At 45.0% G+C, this 17,336-nt stretch overlaps 4 non-coding genes and 26 pseudogenes across 4 annotated transcripts; all 30 read left to right on the top strand.

Annotated features, from left to right (window-relative positions):
• Window positions 1–3,150: 3,150 nt before the first annotated feature.
• LOC136730507 (uncharacterized) lies at window positions 3,151–3,269 on the top strand (annotated as a pseudogene).
• A 215-nt stretch (window positions 3,270–3,484) lies between these two features.
• LOC136730785 (uncharacterized) lies at window positions 3,485–3,603 on the top strand (annotated as a pseudogene).
• A 211-nt stretch (window positions 3,604–3,814) lies between these two features.
• Window positions 3,815–3,933, top strand: LOC136730504 (uncharacterized; annotated as a pseudogene).
• A 219-nt stretch (window positions 3,934–4,152) lies between these two features.
• Window positions 4,153–4,271, top strand: LOC136730829 (uncharacterized; annotated as a pseudogene).
• Window positions 4,272–4,487: 216 nt separating this feature from the next.
• Window positions 4,488–4,606, top strand: LOC136730707 (uncharacterized; annotated as a pseudogene).
• Window positions 4,607–4,815: 209 nt separating this feature from the next.
• Window positions 4,816–4,934, top strand: LOC136730487 (uncharacterized; annotated as a pseudogene).
• Window positions 4,935–5,158: 224 nt separating this feature from the next.
• LOC136730676 (uncharacterized) lies at window positions 5,159–5,277 on the top strand (annotated as a pseudogene).
• Window positions 5,278–5,500: 223 nt separating this feature from the next.
• LOC136730816 (uncharacterized) lies at window positions 5,501–5,619 on the top strand (annotated as a pseudogene).
• Window positions 5,620–5,838: 219 nt separating this feature from the next.
• On the top strand, window positions 5,839–5,957 carry LOC136731061 (uncharacterized; annotated as a pseudogene).
• A 215-nt stretch (window positions 5,958–6,172) lies between these two features.
• On the top strand, window positions 6,173–6,291 carry LOC136730718 (uncharacterized; annotated as a pseudogene).
• A 215-nt stretch (window positions 6,292–6,506) lies between these two features.
• Window positions 6,507–6,625, top strand: LOC136730524 (uncharacterized; annotated as a pseudogene).
• A 221-nt stretch (window positions 6,626–6,846) lies between these two features.
• On the top strand, window positions 6,847–6,965 carry LOC136730443 (5S ribosomal RNA). Its single transcript, XR_010809317.1, has one exon. It is a non-coding gene; the product is annotated as a 5S ribosomal RNA (ribosomal RNA).
• Window positions 6,966–7,181: 216 nt separating this feature from the next.
• On the top strand, window positions 7,182–7,300 carry LOC136730522 (uncharacterized; annotated as a pseudogene).
• A 220-nt stretch (window positions 7,301–7,520) lies between these two features.
• LOC136730978 (uncharacterized) lies at window positions 7,521–7,638 on the top strand (annotated as a pseudogene).
• Window positions 7,639–7,847: 209 nt separating this feature from the next.
• On the top strand, window positions 7,848–7,966 carry LOC136730954 (uncharacterized; annotated as a pseudogene).
• A 224-nt stretch (window positions 7,967–8,190) lies between these two features.
• Window positions 8,191–8,309, top strand: LOC136730913 (uncharacterized; annotated as a pseudogene).
• A 216-nt stretch (window positions 8,310–8,525) lies between these two features.
• LOC136730521 (uncharacterized) lies at window positions 8,526–8,644 on the top strand (annotated as a pseudogene).
• Window positions 8,645–8,855: 211 nt separating this feature from the next.
• Window positions 8,856–8,974, top strand: LOC136730850 (5S ribosomal RNA). Its single transcript, XR_010809460.1, has one exon. It is a non-coding gene; the product is annotated as a 5S ribosomal RNA (ribosomal RNA).
• A 210-nt stretch (window positions 8,975–9,184) lies between these two features.
• Window positions 9,185–9,303, top strand: LOC136730953 (uncharacterized; annotated as a pseudogene).
• Window positions 9,304–9,518: 215 nt separating this feature from the next.
• On the top strand, window positions 9,519–9,637 carry LOC136730973 (uncharacterized; annotated as a pseudogene).
• A 210-nt stretch (window positions 9,638–9,847) lies between these two features.
• LOC136730594 (5S ribosomal RNA) lies at window positions 9,848–9,966 on the top strand. Its single transcript, XR_010809388.1, has one exon. It is a non-coding gene; the product is annotated as a 5S ribosomal RNA (ribosomal RNA).
• Window positions 9,967–10,176: 210 nt separating this feature from the next.
• Window positions 10,177–10,295, top strand: LOC136730997 (uncharacterized; annotated as a pseudogene).
• Window positions 10,296–10,516: 221 nt separating this feature from the next.
• Window positions 10,517–10,635, top strand: LOC136730610 (5S ribosomal RNA). The gene has a single exon (XR_010809403.1). It is a non-coding gene; the product is annotated as a 5S ribosomal RNA (ribosomal RNA).
• A 216-nt stretch (window positions 10,636–10,851) lies between these two features.
• On the top strand, window positions 10,852–10,970 carry LOC136731044 (uncharacterized; annotated as a pseudogene).
• A 221-nt stretch (window positions 10,971–11,191) lies between these two features.
• LOC136730952 (uncharacterized) lies at window positions 11,192–11,310 on the top strand (annotated as a pseudogene).
• Window positions 11,311–11,524: 214 nt separating this feature from the next.
• Window positions 11,525–11,643, top strand: LOC136730809 (uncharacterized; annotated as a pseudogene).
• A 215-nt stretch (window positions 11,644–11,858) lies between these two features.
• Window positions 11,859–11,977, top strand: LOC136730514 (uncharacterized; annotated as a pseudogene).
• A 212-nt stretch (window positions 11,978–12,189) lies between these two features.
• On the top strand, window positions 12,190–12,308 carry LOC136730491 (uncharacterized; annotated as a pseudogene).
• A 216-nt stretch (window positions 12,309–12,524) lies between these two features.
• On the top strand, window positions 12,525–12,643 carry LOC136730459 (uncharacterized; annotated as a pseudogene).
• A 215-nt stretch (window positions 12,644–12,858) lies between these two features.
• On the top strand, window positions 12,859–12,977 carry LOC136730498 (uncharacterized; annotated as a pseudogene).
• Window positions 12,978–17,336: the final 4,359 nt, after the last annotated feature.

Below are 17,336 nucleotides of genomic sequence, written 5' to 3'. Positions count from 1 at the left end.
CTTCTGCGTTGATGGCCTGGATGATGTGCAGGGGCACGTCTGTGCGGGGCAGCAGTGTGGAGATGGAAATTTTGGCAGTTGGGAATTCCTCTGTGGCTTTCGTTGCTACCTGTCTCAGGGCTGAGGCCACATCGCCCCTGCGGGCACTCAGGTCGTTAGTGCCGGTGTGGATGAGGATGTGTTTGACTTGGCAAAGCCTCCTCTTGGAGAGCAGCTCCAGGGCTCTCTGTGCTGTGGAGCACCAAAGCTTTTTCACTTTTCGCCCAGGGAAGAGGCGCCTCTCAACCAGGAACTTCCCATTGGATTCGCTCAGAATGACCACCTCTGCGTTGACCTGCCACTCCGGGTTTGCGTCGGGAGTGGTGGGGGCAGCGGGTGTGTTTTGGGGGAGTGGCGTTTCAGGGGGTTGTGTATTAGTGGCAGGTCTGGTGATAGTGGGTGTGTCAGGAGTGGTGGGGAGTGTGGGTGGATCAGTGGGTGCGTCAGGGGTTGGAGGTGTTGTGGGGTCAGTGCAGTGCAGTCTCTGTGCTCCAGTGATGTGTAGCTCCTCTCTTAGCTCCTCCAGCTGGCTCTGCAGGCTCCTTAGCTGGCTGTGCTGGGGTGTCCTGGTCAGCTCCTCCCTCGCTCTGCGCAGCTCCGTCCTCAGGGTTTGGCTCTGCTCCTCCAGGTCTCTCACTGCTGCTCTCAGCTCATGGATCTCAGCCTTGTGCTGCATCTTTAGTCTGTGCATCTCATCCCGGAGCTGATCGCACAAGGAGGTCTGGGCCAGGGTGCTCAAGGTCTGCTCCCTGAACTCCGCAAACTCCAGCTCCAGCACTGATAGGCATTCCTTTAGTGTTTTAATGTTGCTGGAGAGTTTTGGGGAGACAGGGGGGCAGTCTGTGGGAGATGGGGCACTGTCTGGCTCCGTGTGGCTGGGGGCAGACTGCAGGGTGGCCGGCTCTGGCTCTTGTTTCTCTACCTCAGTCTGCTGCTTTGAGGTGTGGAAGCCGAGAGCTAATTGGTCCAGGCTGCTCTCGCTGCCCTGCACCATGATGGTCCCGTTGTGGTATACATTAAAAGTGAGCATCACACTGTCTGTGTCTTTCTCTACCAGCACTGAGATCTGCCTGCCTCTGCTAATGCCCCTCTTGTTGTTATTGGGGTATGTCTGGCACAGGGTTTTGTGAAAGGCGGTGTAGAACAGTAGATTGTTCTTGACCCTGTTTTCTCCTTTACCGGTGTAGTCTAGGATGAGGGTCTCAGGAGATGCTCTCATCACAGCTTGTTTGTAGTCCTTCTTAGCCTGTGCAGAGCGAATGTCTTCAGGGTATCGGATTTCAAAAGGCAGCTCTGCAGTCAGACTGCTGTTCGATAGATTTCTATCAGTCTCAGTGGCAGTTGGGCTCTCTCCTACTGTCACTCTATTCAAATCGGAGCTCTGCATTTTCATTGGCTGAGTCAACTACTGAGAATGCTTATTTATTTTATTAATACATATTTTTTTGTTTAATTATTTGTCTCTTACCTCCAATTCTTGTCTTCAGCTTTTCTTTTCTGACTTTTCTTCCTGAACTGTCTCTCTGCTTTCTTCTTTTTGTGTTTCTCTTAAAATTATTATTTTTTGAATACTTTTTCTTCTGAATTTCTATTCCATGTCTTCTGTGTATGTTTATAGTGCTATATATTCATTTGTAAATCACAAATTAAATCCGCTTATGTATAAAAACAAATGTTTTTTAGGAGCTCATATTCCTCTCTCTCTCTCTCTCTCTCTCTCAATTCATTTCATTTGTATTGTCAAAGCAATTGGACATACATAAACATACATACATATACACTCACCTAAAGGATTATTAGGAACACCTGTTCAATTTCTCATTAATGCAATTATCTAATCAACCAATCACATGGCAGTTGCTTCAATGCATTTAGGGGTGTGGTCCTGGTCAAGACAATCTCCTGAACTCCAAACTGAATGTCTGAATGGGAATGAAAGGTGATTTAAGCAATTTTGAGCGTGGCATGGTTGTTGGTGCCAGACGGGCCGGTCTGAGTATTTCACAATCTGCTCAGTTACTGGGATTTTCACGCACAACCATTTCTAGGGTTTACAAAGAATGGTGTGAAAAGGGAAAAACATCCAGTATGCGGCAGTCCTGTGGGCGAAAATGCCTTGTTGATGCTAGAGGTCAGAGGAGAATGGGCCGACTGATTCAAGCTGATAGAAGAGCAACTTTGACTGAAATAACCACTCGCTACAACCGAGGTATGCAGCAAAGCATTTGTGAAGCCACAACACGTACAACCTTGAGGCGGATGGGCTACAACAGCAGAAGACCCCACCGGGTACCACTCATCTCCACTACAAATAGGAAAAAGAGGTGAGACATTCAGATGGTAGAGTCAGAATTTGGCGTAAACAGAATGAGAACATGGATCCATCATGTCTTGTTACCACTGTGCAGGCTGGTGGTGGTGGTGTAATGGTGTGGGGGATGTCTTCTTGGCACACTTTAGGCCCCTTAGTGCCAATTGGGCATCGTTTAAATGCTACGGCCTACCTGAGCATTGTTTCTGACCATGTCCATCCCTTTTTGACCACCATGTACCCATCCTCTGATGGCTACTTCCAGCAGGATAATGCACCATGTCACAAAGGTCGAATCATTTCAAATTGGTTTCTTGAACATGACAATGAGTTCACTGTACTAAACTGGCCCCCACAGTCACCAGATCTCAACCCAATAGAGCATCTTTGGGATGTGGTGGAACGGGAGCTTCGTGCCCTGGATGTGCATCCCACAAATCTCCATCAACTGCAAGATGCTATCCTATCAATATGGGCCAACATTTCTAAAGAATGCTTTCAGCACCTTGTTGAATCAATGCCATGTAGAATTAAAGCAGTTCTGAAGGCGAAAGAGGGTCAAACACAGTATTAGTATGGTGTTCCTAATAATCCTTTAGGTGAGTTCATCGTAGCTCTTAATACTCTCTTTCTGTCTGGAGGAGATATAATTGAAGTATTGTACACGTACCCGGCTACTTTCAACACCCATTGCTGCACTGATATTTTTCCCTCCATTTTTCTTTATCCATTTTTTTTTTGCTGGAAGTTCCGTCAATACCCGTCAGCCTTTAAGAGACATCATGCAGCCAGGCCTCTTGGCTTGCGGCCACACCGTCCTGAACGCGCCCAATCTCATCAGATCTCGGAAGCTAAACGGGGCAAGGGTTCGTCAGTACTTGGATGGGTGACCTCCTGGAGATATCAGGTGCTGCAAGTTATTTCGTCTCCTGGGTAACTTTATCGTAGCTCTAAATACTCTCTTTCTGTCTGGAGGAGATATAATTGAAGAATTGTACACATACCCGGCTACTTTCAACACCCTTTGCTGCACTGATATTTTTCCCTCCATTTTTCTTTTTTCTTTTTTATTTTGCTGGAAGTTCCGTCAATAACCTCCAGCCTTTAAGAGACATCATGCAGCCAGGCCTCTTGGCTTGAGGCCACACCGGCCTGAACGCGCCCGATCTCGTCAGATCTCGGAAGCTAAACGGGGCAGGGCCTGGTCAGTACTTTGATGGGAGACCTCCTGGAAATACCAGGTGCTGCTAGCTTTTTCGTCTCCTGGGTAACTTCATCGTAGCTCTTAATACTCTCTTTCAGTCTGCAGGAGATATAATTGAAGAATTGTACATGTACCCGGCTACTTTCAACACCCTTTGCTGCACTGATATTTTTCCATCCATTTTTCTTTTTTTTTTTTTTGCTGGAAGTTCCGTCAATACCCGCCAACCTTTAAGAGACATCATGCAGCCAGGCCTCTCGGCTTGCGGACACAAAGTCCTGAACGCGCCCGATCTCGTCAGATCTCGGAAACTAAACGGGGCAGGGCCTGGTCAGTACTTCGATGGGAGATCTCCTGGAAATACCAGGTGCTGCCAGCTTTTTACGTCTCCTGGGGAACTTCATCGTAGCTCTTAATACTCTCTTTCTGTCTGGAGAAGACATAATTGAAGAATTGTACACGTACCCGGCTACTTTCAACACCCTTTCCTGCACTGATATTTTTCCCTCCATTTTTCTATTTTTTTTTTTTTTTTTTTGCTGGAAATTCCGTCAATACCCGCCAGCCTTTAAGAGACATCATGCAGCCAGGCATCTCGGCTTGCGGCCACACCATCCTGAACGCGCCCGATCTCGTCAGATCTCGGAAGCTAAACGGGGCAGGACCTGGTCAGTACATGAATGTGAGACCTCCTGGAAATACCTGGTGCTGCAAGCTTTTACGTCTCCTGGGTAACTTTATCGTAGCTCTTAATACTCTCTATCTGTCTGGAGGAGATATAATTGAAGTATTGTACACGTACCCAGCTACTGTCAACACCATTTGCTGCACTGATATTTTTCCATCCATTTTTCTTTTTTTTTTTTTTTTTTTGCTGGAAGTTCCGTCAATACCCGCCAACCTTTAAGAGACATCATGCAGCCAGGCCTCTTGGCTTGTGGCCACACCGTCCTGAATGCGTCCGATCTCGTCAGATCTCGGAAGCTAAATGGGGCAGGGCCTGGTCAGTACTTGGATGGGAGACCTCCTAGAAATACCAGGTGCTGCAAGCTTTTTACGTCTCCTGGGTAACTTCATCGTAGCTCTTAATACTCTCTTTCTGTCTCCAGGAGATATAATTGAAGAATTGTACACGTACCCGGCTACTTTCAACACCCTTTGCTGCACTGGTATATTTCCCTCTATTGTTCCTTTTTTTTTTGGTGGCAGTTCCGTCAATACCCGCCAGCCTTTAAGAGACATCATGCAGCCAGGCATCTCGGCTTGCGGCCACACCATCCTGAACGAGCCCGATCTCGTCAGATCTCGGAAGCTAAACGGGGCAGGACCTGGTCAGTACATGAAAGTGAGACCTCCTGGAAATACCTAGTGCTGCAAGCTTTTACGTCTCCTGGGTAACTTTATCGTAGCTCTCAATACTCTCTCTCTGTCTGGAGGAGATATAATTGAAGTATTGTACACGTATCCAGCTACTGTCAACACCCTTTGCTGCACTGATATTTTTCCATCCATTTTTCTTTTTTCTTTTTTTCTTTTTTTTTTTTGCTGGAAGTTCCGTCAATACCCGCCAACCTTTAAGAGACATCATGCAGCCAGGCCTTTCGGCTTGTGGCCACACCGTCCTGAATGCGCCCGATCTCGTAAGATCTCGGAAGCTAAACGGGGCAGGACCTGGTCAGTACTTGGATGGGAGACCTCCTGGAAATACCTGGTGCTGCAAGATTTTACGTCTCCTGGGTAACTTTATCGTAGCTCTTAGTTCTTTCTTTCTGTCTAGAGGAGATATAATTGAAGAATTGTACACGTACCCAGCTACTGTCAACACCCTTTGCTGCACTGATATTTTTCCATCCATTTTTCTTTTTTTTTTTTTTTTTTTTTTTTTTGCTGGAAGTTCTGTCAATACCCGCCAACCTTTAAGAGACATCATGCAGCCAGGCCTTTCGGCTTGTGGCCACACCGTCCTGAATGCGCCCGATCTCGTCAGATCTCGGAAGCTAAACGGGGCAGGGCCTGGTCAGTACTTGGATGGGAGACCTCCTAGAAATACCAGGTGCTTAAAGCTTTTTACGTCTCCTGGGTAACTTCATCGTAGCTCTTAATACTCTCTTTCTGTCTCCAGGAGATATAATTGAAGAATTGTACACGTACCCGGCTACTTTCAACACCCTTTCCTGCACTGATATTTTTCCCTCCAGTTTTCTATTTTTTTTTTTTTTTTTTTGCTGGAAGTTCCGTCAATACCCGCCAGCCTTTAAGAGACATCATGCAGCCAGGCATCTCGACTTGCGGCCACACCATCCTGAACTCGCCCGATCTCGTCAGATCTTGGAAGCTAAACGGGGCAGGACCTGGTCAGTACATGAATGTGAGACCTCCTGGAAATACCTGGTGCTGCAAGCTTTTACGTCTCCTGGGTAACTTTATCGTAGCTCTTAATACTCTCTATCTGTCTGGAGGAGATATATTTGAAGAATTGTACACGTACCCGGCTACTTTCAACACCCTTTCCTGCACTGATATTTTTCCATCCATTTTTCTTTTTTTTTTTTTTTTTTGCTGGAAATTCCGTCAATACACGCCAGCCTTTAAGAGACATCATGCAGCCAGACATCTCGGCTTGCGGCCACACCGTCCTGAACGCGCCCGATCTCGTCAGATCTCGGAAGCTAAACGGGGCAGGACCTGGTCAGTACTTGAATGTGAGACCTCCTGGAAATACCTGGTGCTGCAAGCTTTTACGTCTCCTGGGTAACTTTATCGTAGCTCTTAATACTCTCTATCTGTCTGGAGGAGATATAATTGAAGAATTGTACACGTACCCGGCTACCTTCAACACGCTTTGCTGCACTGATATTTTTCCCTCCATTTTTCTTTTTTCTTTTGTTTCTTGCTGGAAGTTCCATCAATACCCTCCAGCCTTTAAGAGACATCATGCAGCCAGGCCTCTTGGCTTGAGGCCACACCGTCCTGAAGACGCAAGATCTCGTCAGATCTCGGAAGAAAAACTGGGCAGGGCCTGGTCAGTAATTGGATGGTTGACCTCCTGGAAATACCAGGTGCTGAAAGCTTTTTACATCTCCTGGGTAACTTCAGCGTAGCTCTTAATACTCTCATTCAGTCTGGAGGAGATATAATTGAAGAATTGTACATGTACCCGGCTACTTTCAACACCCTGTCCTGCACTGATATTTTTCTTTCCATTTTTCTATTTATTTATTTTTTATTTTTTGCTGGAAGTTCCGTCAATACCCGCCAGCCTTTAAGAGACATCATGCAGCCAGGCCTCTTGGCTTGCGGCCACACCGTCCTGAACACGCCCGATCTCATCAGATCTCGGAAGCTAAGCGGGGCAGGGCCTGGTCAGTACTTGGATGGGTGACCTCCTGGAAATACCAGGTGCTGCAAGCTTTTTACGTCTCCTGGGTAACTTCATCATAGCTCTTAATACTCTCTTCCAGTCTGTAGGAGATATTATTGAAGAATTGTACACGTACCCGGCTACTTTCAAAACCCTTTGCTGCACTGATATTTTTCCCTCCATTTTTCTTTTTTCTTTTTTTTTTTGCTGGAAGTTCCGTCAATACCCGCCAGCCTTAAAGAGACATCACGCAGCCGGGCCTCTCGGCTTTCGGCCACACCGTCCTGAATGCGCATGATATCGTCAGATCTCGGAAGCTAAACGGGGCAGGACCTGGTCAGTACTTGAATGTGAGACCTCCTGGAAATACCAGGTGCTGCAAGCTTTTACGTCTCCTGGGTAACTTTATCGTAGCTCTTAATACTCTCTCTCAGTCTGCAGGAGATATAATTGAAGAATTGTACACGTACCCGGCTACTTTCAACACCCTTTCCTGCACTGATATTTTTCCCTCCATTTTTCTATTTTTTTTTTTTTTTTCTTTTGCTGGAAGTTCCGTCAATACCCGCCAACCTTTAAGAGACATCATGCAGCCAGGCCTTTCGGCTTGTGGCCACACCGTCCTGAATGCGCCCGATCTCGTCAGATCTCGGAAGCTGAACGGGGCAGGGTCTGGTCAGTACTTGGATGGGAGACCTCCTAGAAATACCAGTGCTGCAAGCTTTTTACGTCTCCTGGGTAACTTCATCGTAGCTCTTAATACTCTCTTTCTGTCTCCAGGAGATATAATTGAAGAATTGTACACGTACCCGGCTACTTTCAACACCCTTTGCTGCACTGGTACATTTCCCTGTATTTTTCTTTTTTTTTTTGCTGGCAGTTCCGTCAATACCCGCCAGCCTTTAAGAGACATCATGTAGCCAGGCATCTCGGCTTGCGGCCACACCATCCTGAACGCGCCCGATCTCGTCAGATCTCGGAAGCTAAACGGGGCAGGACCTGGTCAGTACATGAATGTGAGACCTCCTGGAAATACCTAGTGCTGCAAGCTTTTACGTCTCCTGGGTAACTTTATCGTAGCTCTTAATACTCTCTCTCTGTCTGGTGGAGATATAATTGAAGTATTGTACACGTATCCAGCTACTGTCAACACCCTTTGCTGCACTGATATTTTTCCATCCATTTTTATTTTTTATTTTTTTATTTTTATTTTTTGCTGGAAGTTCCGTCAATACCCGCCAACCTTTAAGAGACATCATGCAGCCAGGCCTTTCGGCTTGTGGCCACACCGTCCTGAATGCGCCCGATCGCGTAAGATCTCGGAAGCTGAACGGGGCAGGGTCTGGTCAGTACTTGGATGGGAGACCTCCTAGAAATACCAGGTGCTGCAAGCTTTTTACGTCTCCTGGGTAACTTCATCGTAGCTCTTAATACTCTCTTTCAGTCTGTAGGAGATATTATTGAAGAATTGTACACGTACCCGGCTACTTTCAAAACCCTTTGCTGCACTGATATTTTTCCCTCCATTTTTCTTTTTTCTTTTTTTTTTTGCTGGAAGTTCCGTCAATACCCGCCAGCCTTAAAGAGACATCATGCAGCCGGGCCTCTCGGCTTTCGGCCACACCGTCCTGAATGCGCATGATATCGTCAGATCTCGGAAGCTAAACGGGGCAGGACCTGGTCAGTACTTGAATGTGAGACCTCCTGGAAATACCAGGTGCTGCAAGCTTTTACGTCTCCTGGGTAACTTTATCGTAGCTCTTAATTCTCTCTTTCTGTCTGCAGGAGATTTAATTGAAGAATTGTACACGTACCCAGCTACTGTCAACACCCTTTGCTGCACTGATATTTTTCCATCCATTTTTCTTTTTTTTTTTTTTGCTGGAAGTTCCGTCAATACCCGCCAACCTTTAAGAGACATCATGCAGCCAGGCCTTTCGGCTTGTGGCCACACCGTCCTGAATGCGCCCGATCTCGTCAGATCTCGGAAGCTAAACGGGGCAGGGCCTGGTCAGTACTTGGATGGGAGACCTCCTAGAAATACCAGGTGCTGCAAGCTTTTTACGTCTCCTGGGTGACTTCATCGTAGCTCTTAATACTCTCTTTCTGTCTCCAGGAGATATAATTGAAGAATTGTACACGTACCCGGCTACTTTCAACACCCTTTGCTGCACTGGTATATTTCCCTCTATTTTTCTTTTTTTTTTTTGCTGGAAGTTCCGTCAATACCCGCCAGCCTTTAAGAGACATCATGCAGCCAGGCATCTCGGCTTGCGGCCACACCATCCTGAACGCGCCCGATCTCGTCAGATCTCGGAAGCTAAACGGGGCAGGACCTGGTCAGTACATGAATGTGAGACCTCCTGGAAATACCTAGTGCTGCAAGCTTTTACGTCTCCTGGGTAACTTTATCGTAGCTCTTAATACTCTCTCTCTGTCTGGAGGAGATTTAATTGAAGAATTGTACACCTACTAGGCTACTTTCAACACCCTTTGCTGCACTGATATTTTTCCCTCCATTTTTCTTTTTATTTTATTTTTTTGCTGGAAGTTCCGTCAATATCCGCCAGCCTTTAAGAGACATCATGCAGCCAGGCCTCTTGGCTTGTAGTCACACCGTCCTGAATGCGCCCGATCATATCAGATTTCGGAAGCTAAACGGGGCAGGGCCTGGTCAGTACATGGATGTGTGACCTCCTGGAAATACCAGGTGCTGCAAGCTTTTTACGTCTCCTGGGTAACTTCATCGTAGCTCTTAATACTCTCTTTCTGTCTCCAGGAGATATAATTGAAGAATTGTACACGTACCCGGCTACTTTCAACACCCTTTGCTGCACTGGTATATTTCCCTTTATTTTTCTTTTTTTTTTTTGCTGTCAGTTCCGTCAATACCCGCCAGCCTTTAAGAGACATCATGCAGCCAGGCATCTCGGCTTGCGGCCACACCATCCTGAACGCGCCCGATCTTGTCAGATCTCGGAAGCTAAACGGGGCAGGGCCTGGTCAGTACTTGGATGGGAGACCTCCTAGAAATACCAGGTGCTGCAAGCTTTTTACGTCTCCTGGGTAACTTCAACGTAGCTCTTAATACTCTCTTTCTGTCTCCAGGAGATATAATTGAAGAATTGTACACGTACCCGGCTACTTTCAACACCCTTTGCTGCACTGGTATATTTCCCTCTATTTTTCTTTTTTTTTTTTGCTGGCAGTTCCGTCAATACCCGCCAGCCTTTAAGAGACATCATGCAGCCAGGCATCTCGGCTTGCGGCCACACCATCCTGAACGTGCCCGATCTCGTCAGATCTCGGAAGCTAAACGGGGCAGGACCTGGTCAGTACATGAATGTGAGACCTCCTGGAAGTACCTGGTGCTGCTAGCTTTTACGTCTCCTGGGTAACTTTATCGTAGCTCTTAATACTCTCTATCTGTCTGGAGGAGATATAATTGAAGTATTGTACACGTACCCAGCTACTGTCAACACCCTTTGCTGCACTGATATTTTTCCATCCATTTTTCTTTTTTTTTTTTTTTTTTTTTTTTGCTGGAAGTTCCGTCAATACCCGCCAACCTTTAAGAGACATCATTCAGCCAGGCCTCTCGGCTTGCGGCCACACCGTCCTGAATGCGCCCAATCTCGTCAGATCTCGGAAGCTAAACGGGGCAGGGCCTGGTCAGTACTTGGATGGGAGACCTCCTAGAAATACCAGGTGCTGCAAGCCTTTTACGTCTCCTGGGTAACTTCATCGTAGCTCTTAATACTCTCTTTCTGTCTCCAGGAGATATAATTGAAGAATTGTACACGTACTAGGCTACTTTCAACACCCTTTGCTGCACTGATATTTTTCCCTCCATTTTTCTTTTTATTTTATTTTTTTGCTGGAAGTTCCGTCAATATCCGCCAGCCTTTAAGAGACATCATGCAGCCAGGCCTCTTGGCTTGTAGTCACACCGTCCTGAATGTGCCCGATCATATCAGATTTCGGAAGCTAAACGGGGCAGGGCCTGGTCAGTACATGGATGTGTGACCTCCTGGAAATACCAGGTGCTGCAAGCTTTTTACGTCTCCTGGGTAACTTCATCGTAGCTCTTAATACTCTCTTTCTGTCTCCAGGAGATATAATTGAAGAATTGTACACGTACACGGCTACTTTCAACACCCTTTGCTGCACTGATATTTTTCCCTCCATTTTTCTATTTTTTTTTTTTTTTTTTTTTGCTGGACGTTCCGTCAATACCCGCCAGCCTTTAAGAGACATCATGCAGCCAGGCATCTCGGCTTGCGGCCACACCATCCTGAACGCGCCCGATCTCGTCAGATCTCGGAAGCTAAACGGGGCAGGACCTGGTCAGTACATGAATGTGAGACCTCCTGGAAATACCTAGTGCTGCAAGCTTTTACGTCTCCTGGGTAACTTTATCGTAGCTCTTAATACTCTCTCTCTGTCTGGAGGAGATATAATTGAAGTATTGTACACGTACCCGGCTACTTTTAACACCCTTTGCTGCACTGATATTTTTCCCTCCATTTTTCTTTTTTCATTTTTTTTTGCTGGAAGTTCTGTCAATATCCTCCAGCCATTTAGAGACATCATGCAGCCAGGCCTCTTGGCTTGCGGCCACACCGTCCTGAACGCGCCCGATCTCGTCAGACCTTGGAAACTAAACGGGCCAGGGCCTGGTTAGTACTTGGATGGGTGACCTCCTGGAAATACCAGGTGATGCAAGCTTTTTACGTATCCTGTGTAACTTCATCGTAGCTCTTAATACTCTCTTTCAGTCTGGAGGAGATATAATTGAAGAATTGTACACGTACCCGGCTACTTTCAACACCCTTTGCTGCACTGATATTTTTCCCTCCGTTTTTCTTTTTTTTTTTTTTTTTGCTGGAAGTTCCATCAATACCCTCCAGCCTTTAAGAGACATCATACAGCCAGGCCTCTTGGCTTGCAACCACACCGTCCTGAACGCGCCCCATCTCGTCAGATCTCGGAAGCTAAACGGGGCAGGGCCTGGTCATTACTTGAATGTGGGACCTCCTGGAAATACCTGGTTCTGCAAGCTTTTTACGTCTCCTGGGTAACTATATCGTAGCTCTTAATACTCTCTTTCTGTCTGGAGGAGATATAATTGAAGTATTGTACACGTACCTGGCTACTTTCAACATCCTTTGCTGCACTGATATTTTTCCCTCCGTTTTTCTTTTTTTTTTTTTTGCTGGAAGTTCCGTCAATACCCGCCAACCATTAAGAGACATCATGCAACCAGGCCTCTCGGCTTGTGTCCGCACCGTCCTGAACGCGCTCGATCTCGTCAGATCGCGTAAGCTGAACGGGGCAGGTCCTGGTCAGTACTTGGATGGGTGACCTCCTGGAAATACCAGGTGCTGCAAGCTTTATACGTCTCTTGGGTAACTTCATCGTAGCTCGTAATACTCTCTTTCAGTCTGGAGGAGATATAATTGAAGAATTGTACACATACCCGGCTACTTTCAACACCCTTTGCTGCACTGATATTTTTTCCTCCATTTTTCTTTTTTCTTTTTTTTTTTGCCGGAAGTTCCGTCAATACCCTCCAGCCTTTAAGAGACATCATGCAGCCAGGCTGCTTGGCTTGCGGCCACACCGTCCTGAACGCGGTCGATCTCATCACATCTCGGAAGCTAAACGGTGCAGGGCCTCGTCAGTACTTGGATGGGTGACCTCCTGGAAATACCAGGTGCTGCAAGCTTTTTCGTCTCCTGGGTAACTTCATCGTTGCTTTTAATACTCTATTTCTGTCTGGAGGAGATATAATTGAAGAATTGTACACGTACCCGGCTACTTTCAACACCCTTTGCTGCACTGATATTTTTCCCGCCATTTTTCTTTTTATTTTGTCTTTTTTCTGGAAGTTCCATCAATATCCGCCAGCCTTTAAGAGACATCATGCAACCAGGCATCTCGGCTTGCGGACACACAGACCTGAACGCGCCCGATCTCGTCAGATCTCGGAAACGAAACGGGGCAGGACCTGGTCAGTACTTGGATGGGAGATCTCCTGGAAATACCAGGTGCTGCCAGCTTTTTACGTCTGCTGGGTAACTTTATCGTAGCTCTTAATACTCTCTTTCTGTCTGGAGGAGATATAATTGAAGTATTGTACACTTTGTCTTAGGGACAGTCTGGCTAGCAGTGACTGAGTGGTTGACAGACGACAAGCATCGGAATGTACGTGCTCTGTGATGTCATAGCAGTCAGCTGAGAGAGGCTCGTGATGTCATCGCTGAGCTGTCTGTCTGTCTGTCTGTCTGTCTCTCTCTCTCTCTTTCTCTCTCTCTCTCTCTCTCTCTCTTCCTCTCAATTCAATTCATTTGTATTGTCAAAGCAATTGGACATACATACATACATATATATATATATATATATATATATATATATATATATATATACATACATATATACATCTATACATGCTAGAAAGTCATTACAATGTTATCTTAAAGGCTAACTAAGCAGAACATATATCATTATAGAACAGAGTTCATAGGTCAACACATGGTTTTAGGGAACAGGCACGTAGGTCATACCGTTTGACAATGTCTCCAAGGTTCTCATCGTAAATAACAAACAGAAATCAAACTATCTTCTGGGCTGACCTTCTAGCTTGACCGTATCTTTCTTAAGTATACAAGAGAGAAAAACAGGTGTAAGAAAATAATTTCTAATTTTCCTTCTACACATATATACATACATACATACATATGTAGCGTTATGTTGGGTGTATTTTGATAAGAGCATTTGGGCTCTGAGCTGAAGCACTGATCTAAAGAAGACCTCTCCCCCCCCAAAGTTATCAGATTTCCTTAGCTCATCAGCTTGGAACTGGTTTGCATCAAAGTGACAGTTTTGGGGAGGATGGCACCGAGAAGAGGCCAAATAGTTTGGAATTCTGCTATGAGATGTCTGGAGAAAGGGGCCTGTAGGTGATAAAAACTCTTTGAAGTGGATGAGAGCCGAAATCCCGACATAGAGCTACGAACCCAGGCCAACCGGCATTTCCAAAAGATGGCATGGATTGACATCAGTCATAAATAAAGCCTCCCTCCAATAGGACACTTGGGGCTGAAACCGAAATCCAATCTCAAGAACTCAGGGACCAATCACCTACTGATCTGACAGACTATAAGGAACAGCGGACAGTCTTTCTCTCTCTCTCTCTCTCACCTGAACCAGAATCTCGCTGCCACAGCTCAACCTGTAGCTCTGTTGCCAGAACCGGAATCAGAAACCAACCAAGTCTTTGCCGGCAACAGAAGAGTTAAACTGGGAGAAGGAGATTGAGCGAAGAATTATTTTAAAGGACTTTATTAAATAAATAACTTCACAGACCCACCTGATCAGTGGAGTTTTACAGCTGGACAATTGACTAAGTCGACTGAATACGAAAGTGTCAGTCACTTAAATAGCTATTTGAGTCTTAAGAAACTTGACCCTTGGAATAAACAGGGCCCTGCTTTCCTCAAAGACTTTGTCTTCAAGTAACTACGGTGGAACCCTGCTTACAAAGAAGATTTTGTGCACTACCTTGGAGCCTTCAAACCAGTGGAAAATCTGTTTGGAAAAGACTCTACATTCGCGAAACCCCAACTTCCAGGTGCATCGACTGAGTGGAAGTTCTTGGACAAAGCCGAACCGGACTGCCTTTGTTCCAAACCACACGGACCTCGTGCCGTGTGCTGTTATCTGAGCCCGAAGCCAGAGAGGCCTCTCTGCGACGAAGTTCACATAAGTTTAACAGTTTGGAGTTCATGATTCATGACATTTGAGAAATCAATTAGAAATGTTAATCTGTGATTCATAACTCTAGAATGTGTAATATCATTTAGTTTTCTTAAATATAAATGTGTGTTGCATTCAACTGTTTTGTTGATAATTTTAGAAATAAAATCTGACAACGCCGAGAAATATCTTCTCATTCCTGTTTAACTGTTTAGTCTGAAATTGACACAAGTTAATAGACACCAGATTATAGGTGGCCCTGCCTATCCTTAATCATTGAATAATAATCAGTTAAGGGAAATTGTGGTAACAAGTAATGATAGGATCTTTCTCTCCACCTAAACGTTAATGAGACTGATATATATATAACGAGAAGTTACCTGACATAAATACTAACCTGCGTAGTTATTGAATGTCTGACTAACAATACTAATGAGAGACTCACCTTCGTCTTACTAACCGGTATTGTAGTCAATGTGTTTATAACCTTTTTTGTTTAATGATTTGTGTGTTATCATATGCGATCCCATGGTCTTTGATTTGGTCACGGAAGTGATTTGTCTTTGATTTGTTGATCTAGAGTTGAATTTTAATTAGTTTTTCCCTTTTGTATAATTAGTGTAGTGCTACATTTAGTCTTTGTTTTTGAATAAATTTGACAATTTATATCTTTGGAATTGGTGTCTGCATCCAATTATTACAGAAAATGAGTTCTACAAGATTCCAGGATTCGTGATAAGGTGATACTATAAATTCACTTCTTTCATTGAATTTTATAAGTGTACCTTACGCTACACCTTTGACCACCACGTCTTCCTCCTCCCACTGCTTGACCTCTATTGTGACCTGGATCACCTGCCGGCTCCATGTTATCGCTGTGTTGTTAAGGTGGATAGCACGCATTTCACTCGATACTCGTACCACAATGTGAAATCAATCATCAATAACCAGTTGGCAGTATTGGAAAAGCAATTACAAGGGCCTGCATACATACAGTAATGTCAAATCTGATGTGGAAGAACAATTCCTTTATCCCTCTGTTCTCCACCAGGGTTGTGCTGATCGCCTCGATTGGCAAGTTTGCAGTGTGAGGAGTGGATCCATGTCGTCGTTCCTAGGCACTTCACAGCTGTGTGGGTGGTCAGGAGCACCTGGTAGGGCCCTGTCCACCTGGGCTGTTGGGAGGACTTTCTCTTGTGTGCTTTGATATACACAGTCATCTTGCTGGAAGGGGTGGTAAACCTGCTGGGATGGTTCAGTCTGGGCGGCTTTCATCTGTGAATGGACAGCTTCGAAAGCACGTGTTAGTCCCATACAAAGAGACAACATAGCATCATCCATCAAGTGGATGTCCATTTCCCTTACAGACAATGGAGGAGTGATGGAGAGTCTCATAAGTCATCCCATAATAATCTCACACGGAGAAAGACCTGTTTTTCTCAATTTGCTGACGATTTCATTGTCATTAGGACTATAGGAAGGGGATCTGGACGTTTGAGTCCTGTTTGTTTGCATATATTAGACAGCTTATTCTTTAATATCCCATTTTGTTTCTCCACTGCTCCAGCTGACTGAGCCTGATGGGGCAGTGAAAATGTTGTTTACCTCGCAGGGCTTTGCATAGTTCCTGCACTATTGTCCCAGTGAAGTGAGTGTTCCTATCACTGGAAATTTCCCTGGAATGCGAAATCTACATATAACATCCCTTAACTGTATTTTTGCTACTTTTACTACTTCAGCCTTCCTACGGGATAGGCTTCAACCCATTTAGAACACCTATATATTATTACAAGTATATATTCATATCCACAACATTTAAGCTTTTGAACACAATCTATTTGCATATTGCAGGATTATGAGCTTGACAAATGTGGCAAGTTCTACAATATTGCTAAGCTGTTACTATAAAACCTGGGGCAAACCAATTTAAAAGACTGATGCACACATCCCCCCTTTGCCCGTGTGGCCAACACCATGCGCCACATGGGCAAACCAGGGAAAGAGTGCCTGTGAGGCAACCAATGCATTAGCAAATGTTTGAGCTCTCTTATGGAAGGTGCAGTGGCCAGTTGCAATTTCCTGGAGCTTTTACAGTGCATCTCAAATTAAATTTCATCCAGCCCCAGGTCATAAAAGTCAAACCCTAGTTACGACATACATAACACATACATTTTGTTGCTTCAAAGAGAATACAAAAGTCAGCAAAACATTCTTTTTTACAAATTCAGTTTGTAAACTGTATTGTACATATATTTGTTGCGTTTTGATTTATAAACATTATACATTGTACAAATCTTAAGTGAAGGGCAATGGACTGATTCTGACTTCATGGCTGTCATTCTATTCATTTGAATAATGTGACATCTCCACTAATAGTACATTATAAATTAAACTATCAATAGAAGAATATGTGCTACTGCGGACGTCATCTGAGCAGTTTCACAATATATTGTAGATTCCTATAATCTGGAAAACCTTTAATTATAGTATTTTAACTTATTTCTCCACTGAGTCAAGCATCACTTCAGCGTAGTGGACCTCAGCATTGGTCTGTTCAAGTTGCTGTGAGGCTGTCTTTAAAGCCGCGCCCTCGGCCTACTGTGTCTCAACAAGAACACCAGCATCTTCTCCATATGGGTCAGACATCGGTTCCTTCAGGACAC

The sequence above is a fragment of the Amia ocellicauda genome, unplaced genomic scaffold, assembly GCF_036373705.1.
Source record: "Amia ocellicauda isolate fAmiCal2 unplaced genomic scaffold, fAmiCal2.hap1 HAP1_SCAFFOLD_32, whole genome shotgun sequence".
Lineage (NCBI taxonomy): Eukaryota > Metazoa > Chordata > Actinopteri > Amiiformes > Amiidae > Amia > Amia ocellicauda.
Note: the sequence above shows the minus strand (reverse complement) of the source record. Positions and strands in the feature narration are given on the sequence as shown.